This window comes from Falco naumanni, chromosome 6 (assembly GCF_017639655.2).
Source record: "Falco naumanni isolate bFalNau1 chromosome 6, bFalNau1.pat, whole genome shotgun sequence".
Lineage (NCBI taxonomy): Eukaryota > Metazoa > Chordata > Aves > Falconiformes > Falconidae > Falco > Falco naumanni.
Window position 1 is genome coordinate 57,464,703 of NC_054059.1, and position 16,920 is coordinate 57,481,622.

The following is a 16,920-nucleotide window of genomic DNA, read 5'->3' on the forward strand; positions in this document are numbered from 1 at the left end:
ATCACTGACTGAGGGACCCCACTGTGCTAAAAGTATTGCACAAACTCATTGTAATTTTTACAGGCATGCTCTGCCATGAACCGTTTCTAATCTCAGTTGGTGAGCAAGGGCACAAAGGCACAGAGAAAGGAAGCAGCTTGCCCAAAGTAGGTTAGTAGCAGAAATAAAGATAGGATCCAGATCTCCTGCAGCCAACTGGATGCATCCCATGGAGAAAAGTGTAATCTACCTCCCAAGCCCATGGGGAAGATTCCAGGCAGAAAAATCTGTTCAAATAAAAAAGCAAGGAAAAGGAGAAAGTGTGGGCTTGAGGCGTACGTAGGAACATGCTGACTGACTGTAACTTTCTCACAGTGGAAAGCTCCAAGGAAATAAACAAGCACAGATGATTTAAACAAAAAACAAGACTCAGTAGCTGCGGCACTCAGAACCTCTGCTAATGCTGCAGCCCGTTCTCTCTTTAGAGAAAGTAAAAGAATGGCAAAGACAGCACAGACCTCTCACAAGTGTATTATACAGTGAGGACAAAAAGAGGATAAGTATGTTATTCTAAGCTTTAGTGGTTTGGGGGAAATTCTGAACTAGAACATTTCTTTTTAGCTAAAAAAGCAGATTCATTTCTTCAGATATTTAAGTCTGGGTTTCTTGCTGTTTTACTTTAGCTTCTGTTCCAAGCTGTTTCTGATCCTCATCTTTTAGCTGTTTAGAGATTTGAGAGACTGAAAAATGGCTCCTGTCCATTGCAGTTCCAACATGGCTGTGAAAAACCATAGTTTTAAAAAAGTGGACTAACTATTATCAAGGCAAGGTGCAATAAAAATAAACAAATCACATAGTTTCATCCTGTTGCATGCTGCCATTAAGAGAAGCATGGTAATTTCCTTTAATTTCCACACAGAAATTGTTAGCAATAGTGTAAGCATGGCATGAAACAAAAATCAAAAAGAAAGTAAGATTGCTGGTGTACCTGAGATTTTGTGTAGATGTCAAAGGTTTCAAAACCAAGGAATGAAATTATGAAGGAAAATCTAAGACAATGGAGAAACGTCATGCAGCATAATTTTAATACTAAATTTTAATTGCAGTGATCCATTTCTTGTACAGGGAGAATACTACTTTTTTCCTCCAGAAACCTGAAAGCATTTTGTTTAAAGAGGCAGAGCACCTCTGTGAATGAAGTATGATAGTATCCCTGTGTTAAGCCTAAACGAAAGTAAACCTAAGTACAGAGATGCTAAAGATTAGGCTCTGCTACCTGCACTTCTGATCTGAGTTAAAGGAAATAATCATATTCGTCATCTTTGGAGACTTGATTCTGCATAAAGCTGCTCAAAAATGGATGCAAAACCCATGCTTTCGAAATGAAGTGGTTACTTCTTAAAATTTGATCTTCCTACTACACATGATGTATTAGTGCCATAAAGAGTCACAACCCAGACATATAGGCCTCTTGCTTGCTGTGCTAGCTACTCAGGTAGGACATTTTGCCTGCAGAAAAGCACTGCTTGCTTTTTCTCAGATTAATTCCATTTCTTATTCTCTTTGCACACAGATGTTCTTCATATGTGCACTTCTGTAGCAGGTCAGAGAGAAACTTTCTTTACTTCACATTTAAATATGTTGGATTTGGGGTATTTTATGGTAGTTGCTATCTCCCTTAATGAGAAAAACATTGGTAAAACTCTAAAATCATGAATGACACATGTTACAATGTCAAACCAATTAAGGCAGGGAAGTTGCATGTGCTTTGGTTTCCAGCACTGGATAGGATCATCTTTAAACTGATGTGTTCCCAATGCAGGTTAGCTCATTATCAGCAGAGCTCTGGAAGGTAACCTCTAATGATGAATTCCCTAGCCTCCAAATTGCTCTGAAAGTTTATCTTCACGAGACCTTTTTCAGGCACATGTGAAGGGGATCATTAGTCTGGCCATTAAATCATAGGACAGAGTCTGGCAGCAGGGATACTGGTCTCAGCTCCGCTACTGAGCTGCTTTGCTGAATGCAAGCTAGTCTCAATTTTTCCAAATGTCTGCTCGGATTAGAAGATTAGCCTCTACTTTCAAAACCAGCTGAGGAGAAATCCACAAAGAGAGCTGGAGCAGGCAAGAGAGCAAAAATGAGATGGTGTGTGCTCACAAACACCAAGCTTGTGCTTTGCTGTGCCTGGCACAGGAGGCAGCAACTGCTGCCCATGCACACACACGCAACATGTTGATATAAGCCAACACGGTTGTGCAAAGAGCTCACCTATTCCCAACACACCGCCTCTGTGTTCCTCCTGTTTTCCCTGTGTTGATCTGAGCCTCGGTACAGCTCTGACGCGGACAGCTTCAATACTCAAGTTCACAAGGCAGTGAAAAGATGTGGTGAATTGCTTAAGGAAAGGACCATGTCTAAAACCATGCTTTTTTTCTGGCAATCAGAGTTTTAATGCAGATCAGTTCACTGATCTGGATCACCATCACAGATGTTTGTGCCAGCACTGGGAGGTGATGGGACAGAGTTGTGAACAAGGTGCTAGAGGTGGACAATAGCAGTAGCAGTGCTGGTTTATGCTGTCCTAAAGTATATGTGAAACTAACAGCTTTATTCTTTTCTCTTCTGCTTATGGAATTGTTCAGAAGAACAGCATTCTGTACAGTCTACCTGTAGGAAAGATGACTTGATAATGTGATGATGATTATTGTCGCTTTTTAAATGGCTCCACTTCCTTTCATTTTGCAACACAAACGTTCTCTCTAGGGATTTAACACTTACAAATTTAAGCACCAAATCCTGTTGATGCGACCCATGCTCAAATAGTCACATTCAAAAGCATTACCCTCTGTATTGCTGAATCCATTTATCTGTTTATAACATATCAATGACATTTATCTACATGGAATTTATCTCTACTCTTGCTGCTCAGTTGCCTGGAAAAAGCAGCAAGGAGGTTGTCAGCTGATAACACATCACATATTTTCTACATTAGGACCTACACATCTGGGATAGAGTTTCTGGAGTTCACAGATCAGGCTCACTCTGAGGCTGACCTGAACATATCCCACTGGATCAGCCCCTGAAAATGCTGGCTGGGTATGAATGGAACGGATGTTTTAATGGATGCAAGATCAGACTTTGATTAATAAAGTTGAAGGATCTATTAATTCAGGGGGCATCTCTGCCTCTGCTTTTTAATTATACCCACAGGCCTCACAAGGGCCTATAATTAACAGCAACAAAGATGTGAAAGCAGAGAGGGACAGAGGTGTTGTGAGGTGTGTGTATCGCTTCTGTAGCAAGATCTGGAACGGAGACCGAATTCCCTATAGCTTCAGTCTCCAACACCATTTGCTTATGCTCGCCACATCGTTTGGGAAGGAGAACTTTGCAGGGATGTTTCCTGGAGGGTTGTCACCACACCGCTAGGTGCCCTGGGGGGTACACCTCTCTGGGGGGAGCCAGACACAGGGCACAAGGGAAGAGAGGCTATTGCTCACAGCTTGCCAGCAGCTGCGGATGGTGGCTCTCTGCAACGGGCACCTTCCCTCTGAAATGGGTGTTGTAGTCACAGCATCCTGAATACCTCCTTAGCTCCAAAGTTTCTGGGCCAAAAATCCCTACTCATTTCAGTGGCGTAAGCATAGTGAAACCACTTAAAAGAAGCCTGCAGAGCTTGCCCTGCCCTCTGTCTGCAGCCAGCTCCCAAAGAAAGGGCCTGAAAATTCTCCACATAGAAGTATTTCACAATTTTGTCACTTGTATTTTTTGCCTTCACATTGAGGGACACAACAAGGACAGGAATTGTCCCTGTGCCAGATCACAAGTATGCTAGAGAAGGTAAGGTCTCCTACCACCCAGTGCAGGTGCATGCTCTACTTCTTCCTGCAGAACAGTTTCTGCTAGCACAGCTGTAACTCTTCCCAAGTGACATGTCAGAAAAAGTCCCCTCAGCATATTCTGGGATGGATTTATAGAACGTCTTTAATTGCCTCTCTCTGTGCAACATACCCACACTGTGTCTCAGGAGGCAGCTGGGTCAGGGTAAGATCCCTCCCACTCTCCTGCTTCCCTCCTGCTGCAGCTGTATCCAGTCCTGGTGAGCCCACCTACAAAGGAATTTTGGGGAGAACTTTATTTCTCTTGCCCTCAAATAGGATTTTGTTCCTTTTTTAGTCTGAATGAGGGTAAACCTGGTAACTGAAGAGCTCAGTCATACAGTTAAACTCATACAGAAGTATTTAAACCATCTTTGCTGGGCTGTTCTGGGACCTAAGGTAGCTAACATTCAAAGGACTAAGCTGGAGGTCTCAAGTAACTTGTGTGGATTAACCCTTACAGGATGGGGTTTGTCAATATGATATTAACTTCTCTTTAATTTAAGTCTGCAGTGGTTGATCTCAATTAGTATGAAATAGGGTTAGCTCTACTGGGAAAGCTTCTGAGGAGCTGACCCCTCTACATTTCTTATGCAACAGGCAATGTATTTTACATCCAACAGTAAGGTCAAATATTACCTGTAGGTAAAAGATACTAAACCAGCATCCCTTACCATCTTCTGGACTGGAAGTGGTAGCACAGAACGGTCCGGACTCCTCACGAGCACCTTTGCTAAAACAGTGTGCTGAGTCTTGAAGCACAGCAGAGATGAAGAATCTAAAGCAAAGTGATGCTTGTGGGGATGCGGCTCGTATCTCAGCCCAGGTGCGTACTGCAGCTACAGATAAGCTGTCTATGTACCTCAAAGCACCAGAATGTTCCCACTAACAAAGCCACAGAGCAAAAGCCACGTTTAAAGCTGCTGCTGCTTACTTGGTGACGTAGTCACCCAGTATGTCAGACCTCTTGGCATGCAAATGAGACATAAGCCACTCATAACAGGGCTGTTTTTCACATCTTCAGCACTGAGAGCAGGGTGCCCTTGGCTAGAGATGAGGATGCAGCAAAATCAGTTCATTACCAGACTGTATTGTGCTCACAGGAGGCAACAGGATTGACAAGTGACAAGCGCTGCACAATGATGTGCACCAAGTGCCAGCTCTGGGCCTCCATCCAAAGTGGCTTTTCTCAAGAAAAAGTACAGCACATCCAGTATCACATTGCTGGCTACATTTGCTCCCTTCTCCTCCTTGCAGTACTTCAGAGATCTGTAGGGGCCGCAGCTGTGGGAGAAGTCTTGCCTTTTTGGCAATTGTGCAGGATGGCTGAGCATATCAAATGAGCTTTCTAAGCTTAACTGATAATGACAACAAGTCTAAGGCAATCACATATAAAATTTTCTCTTCTTTCAGACGTTGCTGGATGAGTGCTGGCACAGCCGCCTTTCCTCACAAACATTTCAGATACTGTTTCTTACTTTTTGGCTAGAGCTTTCAGTAAGACTTGGAAAAAGACCAAGATTAATCATGGGCCTGGGTTACTTCCCCCCCCACCCCCCACCCCCCCAGTTTTTTATCCTTGTTCTGCTCAGACAAAACACTGCTTGATTGACTTAAACCCCCTGTTCTCACTGAGGCTTTGGGGTGGGGTCAGGAATGCTCTGAAGCAGCACCTTTGCAGACAGCATGTTCATGACGCAGAGGTCAGATTCATTTCACTTACACCTTGGCTAATGGGCTTTTTACAGAGTACATACATTCACACACAGAGCTTTCTCTGTCTCCATAAATAAAATCTCCTCCAAGCACAAGTTTGTACCTTTATGGGATTTTTATGAAGTGGCGTTGTTCGGTGAACTTCACCTCAGTACATGTCAACATTATGTCTGGGCCAATGTGCCACAGCAAGAAGCTGGAAATGAAGGCTTCCAAATGTCAGGAGTGTTCATCAGTGGAGTTCTGAAGCCGGCACTTTGCAGACAGTGGAAGGGCACAGGGTGGGGGTGTTGGAGAGAGCTGGAATATCATCTTGACCCAAACCCAAATACTTCTAAGTCTGAATGGGTGTTTGGATCCAAAGTTTTGGTTTATCACATTACTGAAACATCAAACGTATCCATGGAAGAAGAGATCAGCCATTGAACTTTCCTTGCACGTGTGGAGTGTCCTGAACTGTGGCTTGGTTCAGGGTTCAGGTTCATGCCTAGGTGAAACATTTCTGCTTCACAGTGACCTACATTTTGTGGTTCAAACAGCTTTCCCCTGCAGCCTCTTCCCAGTGTGGTCTGAACTATTGCAATCTCTGTTTCTTCTCCCCCAGCCATACCAGTCTACCTAAGAATATCACCAAACATGCCCCTTGTATCTCCCCTAAGTCCCAAAAGGTAATTAATATATGAAGGCTAGAGTGGTCAGTGACGATATACCTACCAAAGATGACCACCTTGCAACAAGGAGATGCCCACGCTAGCTGCAGCCCAGCCAGCCTGCCCATCATTAGTGAGGAACCTGTGGCTGTATGGGCATCAGCCTGGGCTATACAATGGCCTGGACCCTCAGGAGGAGTTTGGCTCTTAAAAGCCATGTCACTGGAACTTCACTCATTAAGCATACATACTTCAGTAATACAGAGGAAAGCAGATTCTGAAAGGTGGTCCAAGAGACGACTTATGGTCACATTTCCAGCTATTTACCTTTCAAGGAGTAATAAACACACTTACCACACAAAGGGGAAAAAAGAGATACGGGATTTAGGTTGTTCATTTGCAAAGAAACTAGGAAACTAATCTCAGCTCTTTCTTCCTCTCATGTGCTCTCCCAAGTATGACCATTTTATCTGCAAGAGCAGTTTGTTGAAAACCTCCATGTATCATCCCTGCCTGTGTCTCTTCTATTCAGAGATAAATAAGAATGTCAATGACCCTCTCTTCTCCTCAATTCCCTGGTTTCCCTGTCAGAACAAACAGCTAGGGCTGAGACGCCATCCCAAGTCATCAACCGTCCAGCTCAGCTGAAAACTGCCCATAGCTTTCCACTGCAACGTGTCACTCATTGCCTGACTCACTAAAAACCGGTTGCATTTTTTTGCTCTGCTGAAACCTGTACAAAAGAGCCAAAGCCTTGACAAATCTGCAGCAGAAGAGCTATAGCTTTTTATGACTGTGACCTTAAGTGACCACGTTAATTTACTCTTCTTCCTGGCTCCATGCCAAATCCCACTTGCATGATCCACACAATGAGTCCAAGTTGTCCAAAGCAGACAAGAGGGATTTCAGTTTGCTGCTGTGTAATTAGGTTCAGTAAATAACAGTGCTCTTCAGCAGCAAGCCTAGTGCTGCTGGGGCTGAAGCAGGAGTGAGGAGTCGTGGGAACAGGAGAGAAAAGGAAAGAAGGGGAAGAAGGAATGACCCACAGAAACTGCCTCCATAGGTGCAGAATTTTTCTCCCCTGAATTGAGAGCAACAAGCAAAATAGGGACATCTGATCAGCATTACTCAGGTGCACGTCTGCCTTTTCCCCTTCTTTTCTGGCCAATGCATTTTAGTGTGTGAGCACAGACATCACAGCTAGCTGCCAACCAGGAGCATGTCCCAAGTGGCCTTGGTTCTTGTCTCAGCCATGGAGGCTGCGAGGCAAGACCCAAAGGACTGTGAAAGCATGGGAGCACCAAAAGGCAGTGTGTCTGACCCCACAGGGAGACATAAGATTTTTCCACTGTCAAATGACTGATTAGAATAGCCTGCTCCTCCAGTCTCCTGTGCCAAAGAAAGATGTCCTTTCCTGCACGGTGGATTGTGTATGCATTGCCCAGTCCTGAGGCAGGGCCACCAGTTCCAAAGAGTAGCAGGGTAGGATTGTGCTCTACACATCAGCAGCACACTTGAAAAATCATTGGAAAGGAAGAGCATGCATTAGCCATGCCTTTTAGATACAGTGACCTGGAGGCCACACACTGAACTCAAGGGGACGTGCATTATACTTAAGTGCCTACTCATGCTCTCCTATCTGCCAGGTTGACTGGGACATGAGTCCTGTGTAGCAGCCAACCTCCAACTGGTTACCAAGAAGGATCCACCGATATTTTCAGCCAGGAAAAGTCTGACGAGGATTAGGTTTCAAAGTCAACTCCTTGGCCTGACTAGCCTACTTGGAACCACTGTAAAGTGGAAAATATAAATGGTTTTAAAATTACTGTTATGCAAAAATGGAAACATGGCAATTTTGCTTTACATTTATTCATAAATGAAGCTCATTTGTAACAAATTAAGCATGTGCAACTTGGCCTAGATCCCACGGGTCCTAAAGAAAGCATAGGAGACAATCATACTGGGCAATAAAGTGCCAAGCTGAGGTCCCCAGTCCTGTGTGGTTCCTTCCTGCAGCTCATCAGTGGAAGCCATCCTTCTTTTCTTCCCTTTACACCCCGATTTTCCCCTCTTGTGTCTGCTCTCCTTTTCCCATTTTCTCCTTCCTTGCATAGCACCTGTGCTGGAAAAAATAATGTTCCAACCTTTCCACATCTCCAAAAGGAATAATTCAATCAAAATATTGTAAAAATTGTTAATGTAAACAGGAAGAGAAGTTTTTAATTAGACATAGGAGAAAAAGCAGATTAGCCCCAGGATCTCTTGTGTGGAGATCATCGGGCCATTACAGCAGCTATTTTCCTGATGTCTGCGTGGATCGAAGCCAACTACTTTTTGCTCCTGCTGAAGAATCAGGTTAATCAAAACGATGACAGCCAAATGGACAGAGAGCAGGATTCATCCAGGCCTCTTTGTCTAAACTCCAGATGGAATTAGAAAGTTAAAGCACAGACAGCATGTCCAGGATGGCCAGGCCCTCATGTGACAAGCCCTGTCTAAAAATCGTTCCCATTAATTTGCAACTGTCAATCACCTCAGCATTCTGCTCTGAAACAATGGCTGGCCCCAGATCACAGCTTCTCTCCATCTCCTCGCACCAGCACAGCAGAGAATTAGGGATTTTTTTTTTTCCTTCCTGATTAGTAAAGACTTCTTGGTGCACTGCAATTGGCTTGGTACAAGAAAATAAGCTGCTTGAAGGCCAAGGGACACTTTACACAGAACCCCCACCCCCCCACCCCACCCTCTAATAAAGAACTAAAACAATATAATGGATTACATTTAGTGGCTGCGTTTGGTCTGTGTGAATAACAAATTTTTCAACTTGGCACCCAAATAAAAAAAAAATGGGAGTGGGAGGGTGGAAGTTGGTTTGAAGCAAAATTAAAAGCAAGGGAAAGAAAAACCCAAGATTTGCCACCCCACTGGAGAAGAAGGAGACAGCGGCATCTCTGTTTCACCCAATAGCTCATGGGTGGCTGCTCTCGCCCAGGATGACCTTACCCACAGAAGAGCTGAAAGTGGGTTCCAGTCACTGCTTCAGTGATTATAAGGAGAAGATCACCAGGAGAAACTGAGAACATCTTTCCTCAGCTGTCTATAACCCACTGTTTTCTGCATTTTCTTGAAGGGGGGTGGCAGCTCTGTTCAAAATCAAACAAGGAGGGAGTGAAGCAGGGTCTTATTCTGGTTTTGGAGAATGCCCTGTCTGAAGATATAGGGCATATAGGAGATGACATATAGCAAGTTCTCCTGCAGTTTTATGCCTTGATCATCTGCATTCTCTGGGAGAAAGCAGTACAGAAATTTTCCTCATTCCTAAATGGGTTTAAAATGACTAAAATATATCTATTTGAAGGGACATTTACTATTATCAACAAATCTAATCCCTTGTTCTTCTGCTTGTATAAATTTCATGACAATTAAATTAATATAAATTTCCCGTGCAGAGAATTCACATTTCTTTTTTGCAGCCCACATTACCATTATATTGAATCTAATGTAAGACTCAAGCACATTTTCGAAATCAAATCACATTCATTTAAGTTACGCAGAACCCTTAAGAAAAGGATACAGGAGGAATTTTGAAACTCAGAAGATACTATTTGAAATGGCAGCTTTCTTTTTATTTTTTTTTATGTACTTAGAATAGTATTTTAAAAGGCAAAAAAGTAAACCAAACATTTAAAATTGACTTCAAAGGAGTTTTTTTAAGAAGTTCTAAGAGTTTATATTTCAGTTCCACCTGAACTGAGGATCTTTCTCCAGTTGTTCAGTCCAGCAACCAAACTGAAAACCCTTGTTCTTTCCAGCTCCTACTATAACACAAAATAATTTATTGCCTGTCTAAAGACACATACACACAATATTTAACACACGTATGATACAGGGATGACATCACATGCTCTTTTAAAGAACCATACAGTAAAGATCATCTATCGTATACCAGATGAAACTTGTGTAACTTGTAGATCCATATTTTCCCCTATTATTTAGACTTTACCTACGAAGTTTGTTGTCATAGAGGAAGAAAGTGTTAGCTACATGAAATTTAATACAAAACCACACTCTTTTACAACCAATATTTTGCTAGGAGTACAAGAGAAAAGAGGGGAAATAAAATAGATGAAAAAGAAGGACAAGGGGTTTGAAAAATTACACTACTTCGCTCCTGGGGAACGGAGCTTTTGAAAATGAATGCAGTCATTAACCATCTGGCTTACTAAATAGTTAGCAAAAAGTTCCTCTGAAAGAATTGGCTTTACATTCATAACTGCAGTTTATTGGTCCATTGGCACTAGCATGCCTAAACACAAGGGAAAGTCAATACTGTATCATAGCATCGCCTAGCTAACACCTGGAATATATTCTCTGGAGTGAAAACAGCAGGGAACTGACCAGAAATAACCTCTCTCATATTATTCCTTCAATTAGACCAAAACAAGTTTCCCTTTGAAAACTTAATAATAAACACTGCAGGTCATTCACTTGTTTGGGAGCCCCTTTGGGAAAGCTGAGCAGATGGGTCCCCTTATCTAGCCCCCTCGCTGTCACAGAGACAACAGCCGCAAATCAGGACAGATATTGATTTTAATTGGAACCAACAGCATCTACATACCGTCTTAATATCCACATCTTCCTGGAAAAAAATACATCTTTTTAAAAGATTGGTTTGTTTTGTCCCGTCAGGTTGATTAGACAGAATGAGGTAATTCTTCGCAAGATGAACAATTATGCCATTTTTCAGGTTCACTGCTTAAGTAGATACACACAGCAAATCCCTAGGCAAACCCGAGGTCTATTTCAGAGCCTTTGTACATACAAGCAGCACAGATTAAAACATTGTTCATACAAACTGAGGCAGTTATATTCTCATTATCAAACAGATTTGAGGTGTCGTCAGGGCGTCTTCAGTGGTTTTCACTGAGGCGTAAGTATTCCTTAGCTGTGGAAAGGACTAACAACACAAAGTGAACATCTACTTAAAATCAAATTATCTGGGACATTTTCACCACCCTCAGGGTAAAAGAAACTCTCCTCAAAATTCTTGCAAATTCATCAAGCCTGCTATTCCCTGAAGAACCTCAGATGCATTGCTATTTGCCTTTAACAGATGCAAGGAAGCTCTCTCCCCTGCCCCCCTCCCCCACGCAAATCTCTTTCCCATACGGCCTGTTAATTCCTGCGAGGGAGGTGAGATGAACAGGTGCCATGGTTCTTGACTTAATTGCTGCGAAAAGTAGAGCACTAATAACGAGCTGTTCAGTAGAGGCAGTTTCCAGCCTGGCAAAGCAGCCCTGCCAATCTGGGGGGCATCAGCCAGGCAGTGACACTGCCGGCCGGCTGCTGGGGCTGGGGGGTGGGGGGAGCAGATTGCAGTCTCAGCAGTGTGCCAGCCCCAGTAGACCTTGCAGTGTTGCCATTGTCATCAGCATTGGTGTCGTCCTTCCAAAGCAGCAAACAACATCACCCTCCTTGCCCCTGGGAAGTGTAAGAAATTGCTTTATCACTAAGGGAGTCATCTCAGGGGACCTCTGCGGAGCCTGCAATGAAACGAGCAGTAGCATGAAAAGGACCGGACCCATGCCCACGCATATCCTGATGGAGGCCTTAATGGGGAACAAATTAGACTGGGGAACAATTAGGCATTGCATTAGGAGGCTGGAGTGCAAGCAGAGGGATCACACAGGGCTTTCATTATTCCCTTCAGTACAGGGCAAAGGACTGTCACAACATAGGCTGGAGGCAGTGTAAAGCCTGTTTCTACCCTGTCTCTGCATACTCCATGCACCGATGGCCACATCTGGGCCTTTGTGGGTGTGAACCCTGGAGAAAGGCATTCACAGGCAGCCCAGATGCCAGCGCCTATACGCTCCATATTCTCCAGCTCATGCAGCCATACTGCAAAAGCAGGAGGGTGCGTGCTGCACCACCCCAAAGGAGAGTGCTGCCTTCCATGTGCTGGGCAGCTCCAGAAGAAATTCTTCCTCCACTAGAACCATCCTCACTTGGCAACATAATAGCCTCTCAAGGGAACTAGTATAACCCATGGCTTGAATTATTTAAAACTAGATTGTAGCAAGTGCCAGCAGATGTAGGGGAGATAATAATCACCGGGTGTGTGTGGGGGTGGCTGGGGAAGGACTACTGTCCATCTCTGACATTTGTGCTTCCATGATTGATGAAAGCCCCAACAACAGCTGCCCTTTTGGCTAAGACTCAAGAAATCTAAGGGTTATTAGAGCTTTTTTGCAGGGCAGAAGGGAATGCAGAGATGCAGTGGGTCTTTTGCATCTTGAAAATTGTGTAGCATACTCAGATCACTTCTCCCCTTCATTACCTGATATGCCTTTTAATTTCCTCTTGTGCCACTCATCTCCAGTCCCACTGCCAGACTGCCCTGAGAGCTTGCCAAGCTTTGTTTCTTCAAATGCATGCTTACCCTGCATGGAGGTTTTCCCAAGCTCTCACTGCTTCTATTAAAAGCCCCCTTGGAGATAAAATACAAGACTAACACTAATTACCATAATAATTTGTTAGAGCATTGCTTTGATCTTTTCTCACCTACCAAGTCAATCCTGTTCTACTCCATCTCCAAAAGTGTTAGATGTGATTACATAACTAATTAACACAAGAGATTGAATTTTAAAGAATGTATGACAGTAATTCAGATAAAAAAGTTTTGATCTCTTGATAAACAAGGAAGTGGGCAAACTTATCACTTCCCAGGAGACTCATAGCAGGCCAGTTATTGCCAGAAATCTAACGTATAATACAAATGGCTTAGAACAGCATTGCTAAGCCAGCAAGTTGTGCTGTTCCCCCAACACTTTCTGTAGAAAACACCATTACTTTTTAAAAACTCACTCACTTGTTTTGTTTGCATTTATGAAGCATGAATTCTCTTTGATCAGGAAACCCCCAAACTTTTTCAGAGGTTTTATCACCTTTCAGGATCAATTTCAGTTTGATTTCTACTTCAGAATAAGACAGTTTTGAGTATTTTCAGATTCCTTGGTGTGTCATCACTATTTCATTTTGTAGGATGCCTGGCAAGTTCTACAGATGAGCTCTCACTGTATTTCTTTGAATAAATAAGAATGAGGAGAGAGAGATATCAGATATCACACTTTACAACTAGGTCAACTTACACAACTCCTTCTAAAACATGTTAACTAGGTTTTAGGAAACAGAATCAGAGCCCGTTGGATTTATGCACAGGCTTTAGAAATTTTGATATCAAATTATGACAGGTAAAAATAGAACAGGAAACCAGAAGAGTGCCTAGGAGCATCAGGAACTACATAAGTGGGTTTATTAATGCAGTAAGGGTCTCTGCATGACTGCTTCATGTTTTCACCTGCAGTATCTTCGATGTCAGAAGCTTCTGTTGGATGTTAGAAGCCAGTGAGAAGCTACTGATCCAGAGTAATTACAGGACAGTGTTATTACTAAGATTTTTTTTTTCCAGATTTTTGACACCTAATATTTTGCAGTCATGGTTCCTACTAGGCTGTGGAGAGTTTTCAGGACAGGTGTAGCTGGCATTCAATGGTTAGGAAAACAGTGTTTAAAAAGAGTTATGAACACTATATTTAACTCACTGAATTATACTATGACACTTGAAGTGCAACAATAAAATCAATAAAATAAATAGTTCCTGAAACAGTGGTGTGTTCCAAACAGCCAGAGATGAGGGTGCCCACGTGAAGAGTATACCATGCAGGTCTGCTTTCTTATTGGTTTCAGCACATTTTTTATATTGCTTAGTGTAAAGGAGTGGTCTGCATTGCTGTGGTTGCTAGCAAGGTACATTTCTCCTCAAAGTTTAAAACGTTCAGTAGGGATTTGGCATGGTTCACATGGCCAACTGAGACATGCACGGGATCAATTTTCAGTAAGAACTACAGCCCACAGGTGCTGCTGAGGGAAGGAAGGGAGCCTGTGGATGACCGGGGGTAGGAAACGTGTCTCCATGAAATGTTCACAGTTGTCTCCTGGTTTTATTTCCTGCATGCTGTCTTTCTATTTCCACCTTCTTTTTTTCTTTCCTCTCCCTTCCCAAAAGCCATGTGTGAGTGTGTGTGCTTGGGCCAAAACTGATAGATTTGATGTTGATGACAGCACTGGACTATGAGATGAAGGGATTCACATAGAAAGATTCTAAATACATTTCAAATATGTGTGTTACAATCCCTTTTCTTTTTACTAAAAAAAGGAGGGGGGCGGGAAAAAAAGAGAAAAGCCTAGCTTTTTGACAATGGAGCTTCTCTCTCATCCTTGGTACTAGCCTTAGCATGGCATGCTACTTCAGGAGCTTCTTGCATGACAAATTGCATAGGAGCAGAGCAATGTATCATCAGATTTGACTCATCCAGTACATTCATCCAAATGGCCAAGTCTACAGATCATTTCAGGGCTCACTAGTGTTACAGCCTTCAGCATGCAGAGTATGATTTATCAGCCTGAGGTTTGTTTAAATAAATAGACTTTGCAAACTGCCACGTGCAGACAGATCTCTTCACATATAGACTCCACTGTATGGTGCACAACTGAGAAAGAATTCTTACCCATTTGGCAAATCAGCTGATGTATTTTCTCCTATTGTTCCTTTACCAATGAAAAGTACCAATATAAAACGATTGCTTACTTAAGTCACTCAAATTTACATTTCATCAGCAGTGGCATATTTCTTATATACATCTTTGCAGATGAGTGGCCAGGTCATTTCCTAGTAGTTCAGTTACTGGGTTAAGATATAGTTCAGCATCACTGATACAAAGAAGTCATATACCACTTATTAACAACATACTTGAGTTTAGATAGAGCCCTGAGACAAAGAGACAGCCTGTGTGTGGGCAACTTCATTACCACTGCTTGCACCAAATTTGAATTTGACCTCCTGATCTTTGCAGGGCTATAATGCAATTTAATTCAGTCACTTCAGACTTCATTTGAGGTGCCTTTCACTGAGAAAGGAATTTAGTTTCATATGTGCTTGAGTTCAAGCTGCCAAAAGGAAGTCAGGCAAATGTTCCTCTGATTTATTCCAGCCCAGCTTTAACAGAACCCATCAACATAAGCAAGAGGAGAGTTTTGTTCATTGTCTTCCCATACAACTATATGGATCTCATTCTTAATGACTGGAATCAGAAGGAAACTGAGAAAAAGTACAGAAAATTAGTCCCTTGGGTCATTTTTAATGATCTACAAAAATGAAGGCTCTGCTAGCTCTTTCTCAATTCTAACCTGATTGATGGCTGATGCTTTTGGAGGAAGAAAGGTGAAGCCAATGTATTGCACACCCTCTGAGGTGAACACTGAGATAATAATGATACACAAGAAACTGTGCTCCCTGTTAGAAAGGCCTTTTCCTCAGTAATGTTTTTCCTCATTGGCTTCATTACAACTGTCGAAACACGGCTATCATTCGAGACGGGAGTGAAAAAAGTCCTCATCCTACAAACACTTTTTCCTTTGTCTGGCTACTTTGGGACATTAGGGAGTTCATTTGCAGGCAGGGCCAAATCCCAATTTCCCTGTGAAGGAGAAAGTTGACATCAGTGGATGTTTAGTGAGAGAAATGACTGCAGATTTGATCTTCTTGTAAACCCTGCAGCATTACAGAGCAGCAGACCCCATAAAATCAACTTGGCATTACCTTACCAGCTAAGTGCTAACTCCAAAGCTTATTATAGGACACTGTGACCAGTACAGTTCAGTTCATCTGAGCTTGTCTTTTCCTCTGTTCCTTCTAAAGGCTCCCTGCATGATCAAGGAAGAGAAAGAGGTGGAGATTTAGACCTCTCTCTGAATTTAGGTATAGGTTAGGATCTAAGCCACCCTTCTAGCTTTGATCTTCTATGATTGATGGGAGAAAGGGAAGTTCAGTGAGTAGCTCAGGGTATCTATGCCCTCCTCATCCTCTGGAAGCACTTACTCTCAGCTGCTGTATGCTTAAGTGACAAGTATTTATCAGCTAACCAAGTTAGATTTAAATGCCTGTAGGTAAGCAGGCTATTTGACAGCACGGATGGTCCTGATCTCAAGCTGGTTCTTCCCTTTACATGATTTTAACCATAACAATGGTTAAAAGCCTTCCAGAGGCTTTCTTCTCTATCATTTGTATTCTCTTGGTTATCTTTGGAGACCCTAAAGATGCCTTTTCAATCATTTTGTGCTCTTTCTTTCCTTTACCAATGTAGGTTGTATTCTACCTCTGGTGGTTAGTGCCATTTCTGAGAGGAATGCATAATCTTCCCCCATGTACTCTGGTGTGTATTTGAATGTATGGAAGAACCAGGCTCTTTCATACTTCAGTCCCTGAAGCCTGAGATTTAATTAATCATCTAATTCTTATTTTGAGACTTAATTAATCATCTAGTTTTAGTTCAGATGAGTGAAAATGCCCTGAGTGCTCATTTAGTCATGTTACCTTCTGGCATACTTCCTTCTACCATTCTTCTATACTTGGGAGTAAAATAGAAATGCAGAAAATAATTCTCTGTGCTTTATGACACAGAATTATTTACTTTGATCAGAGACTTCAAAATTTGCTTTCTGGTAAGATACACTTTTATGCTTTTGAAAAATAAATAATGAGACTTTTCAATTTAATTATTTTATCCTGAAGGGGAAATATATATGAAAGTAGGATATTGTGTAGGTCTCTGTGTGTGTGTGTGGTTATGGGT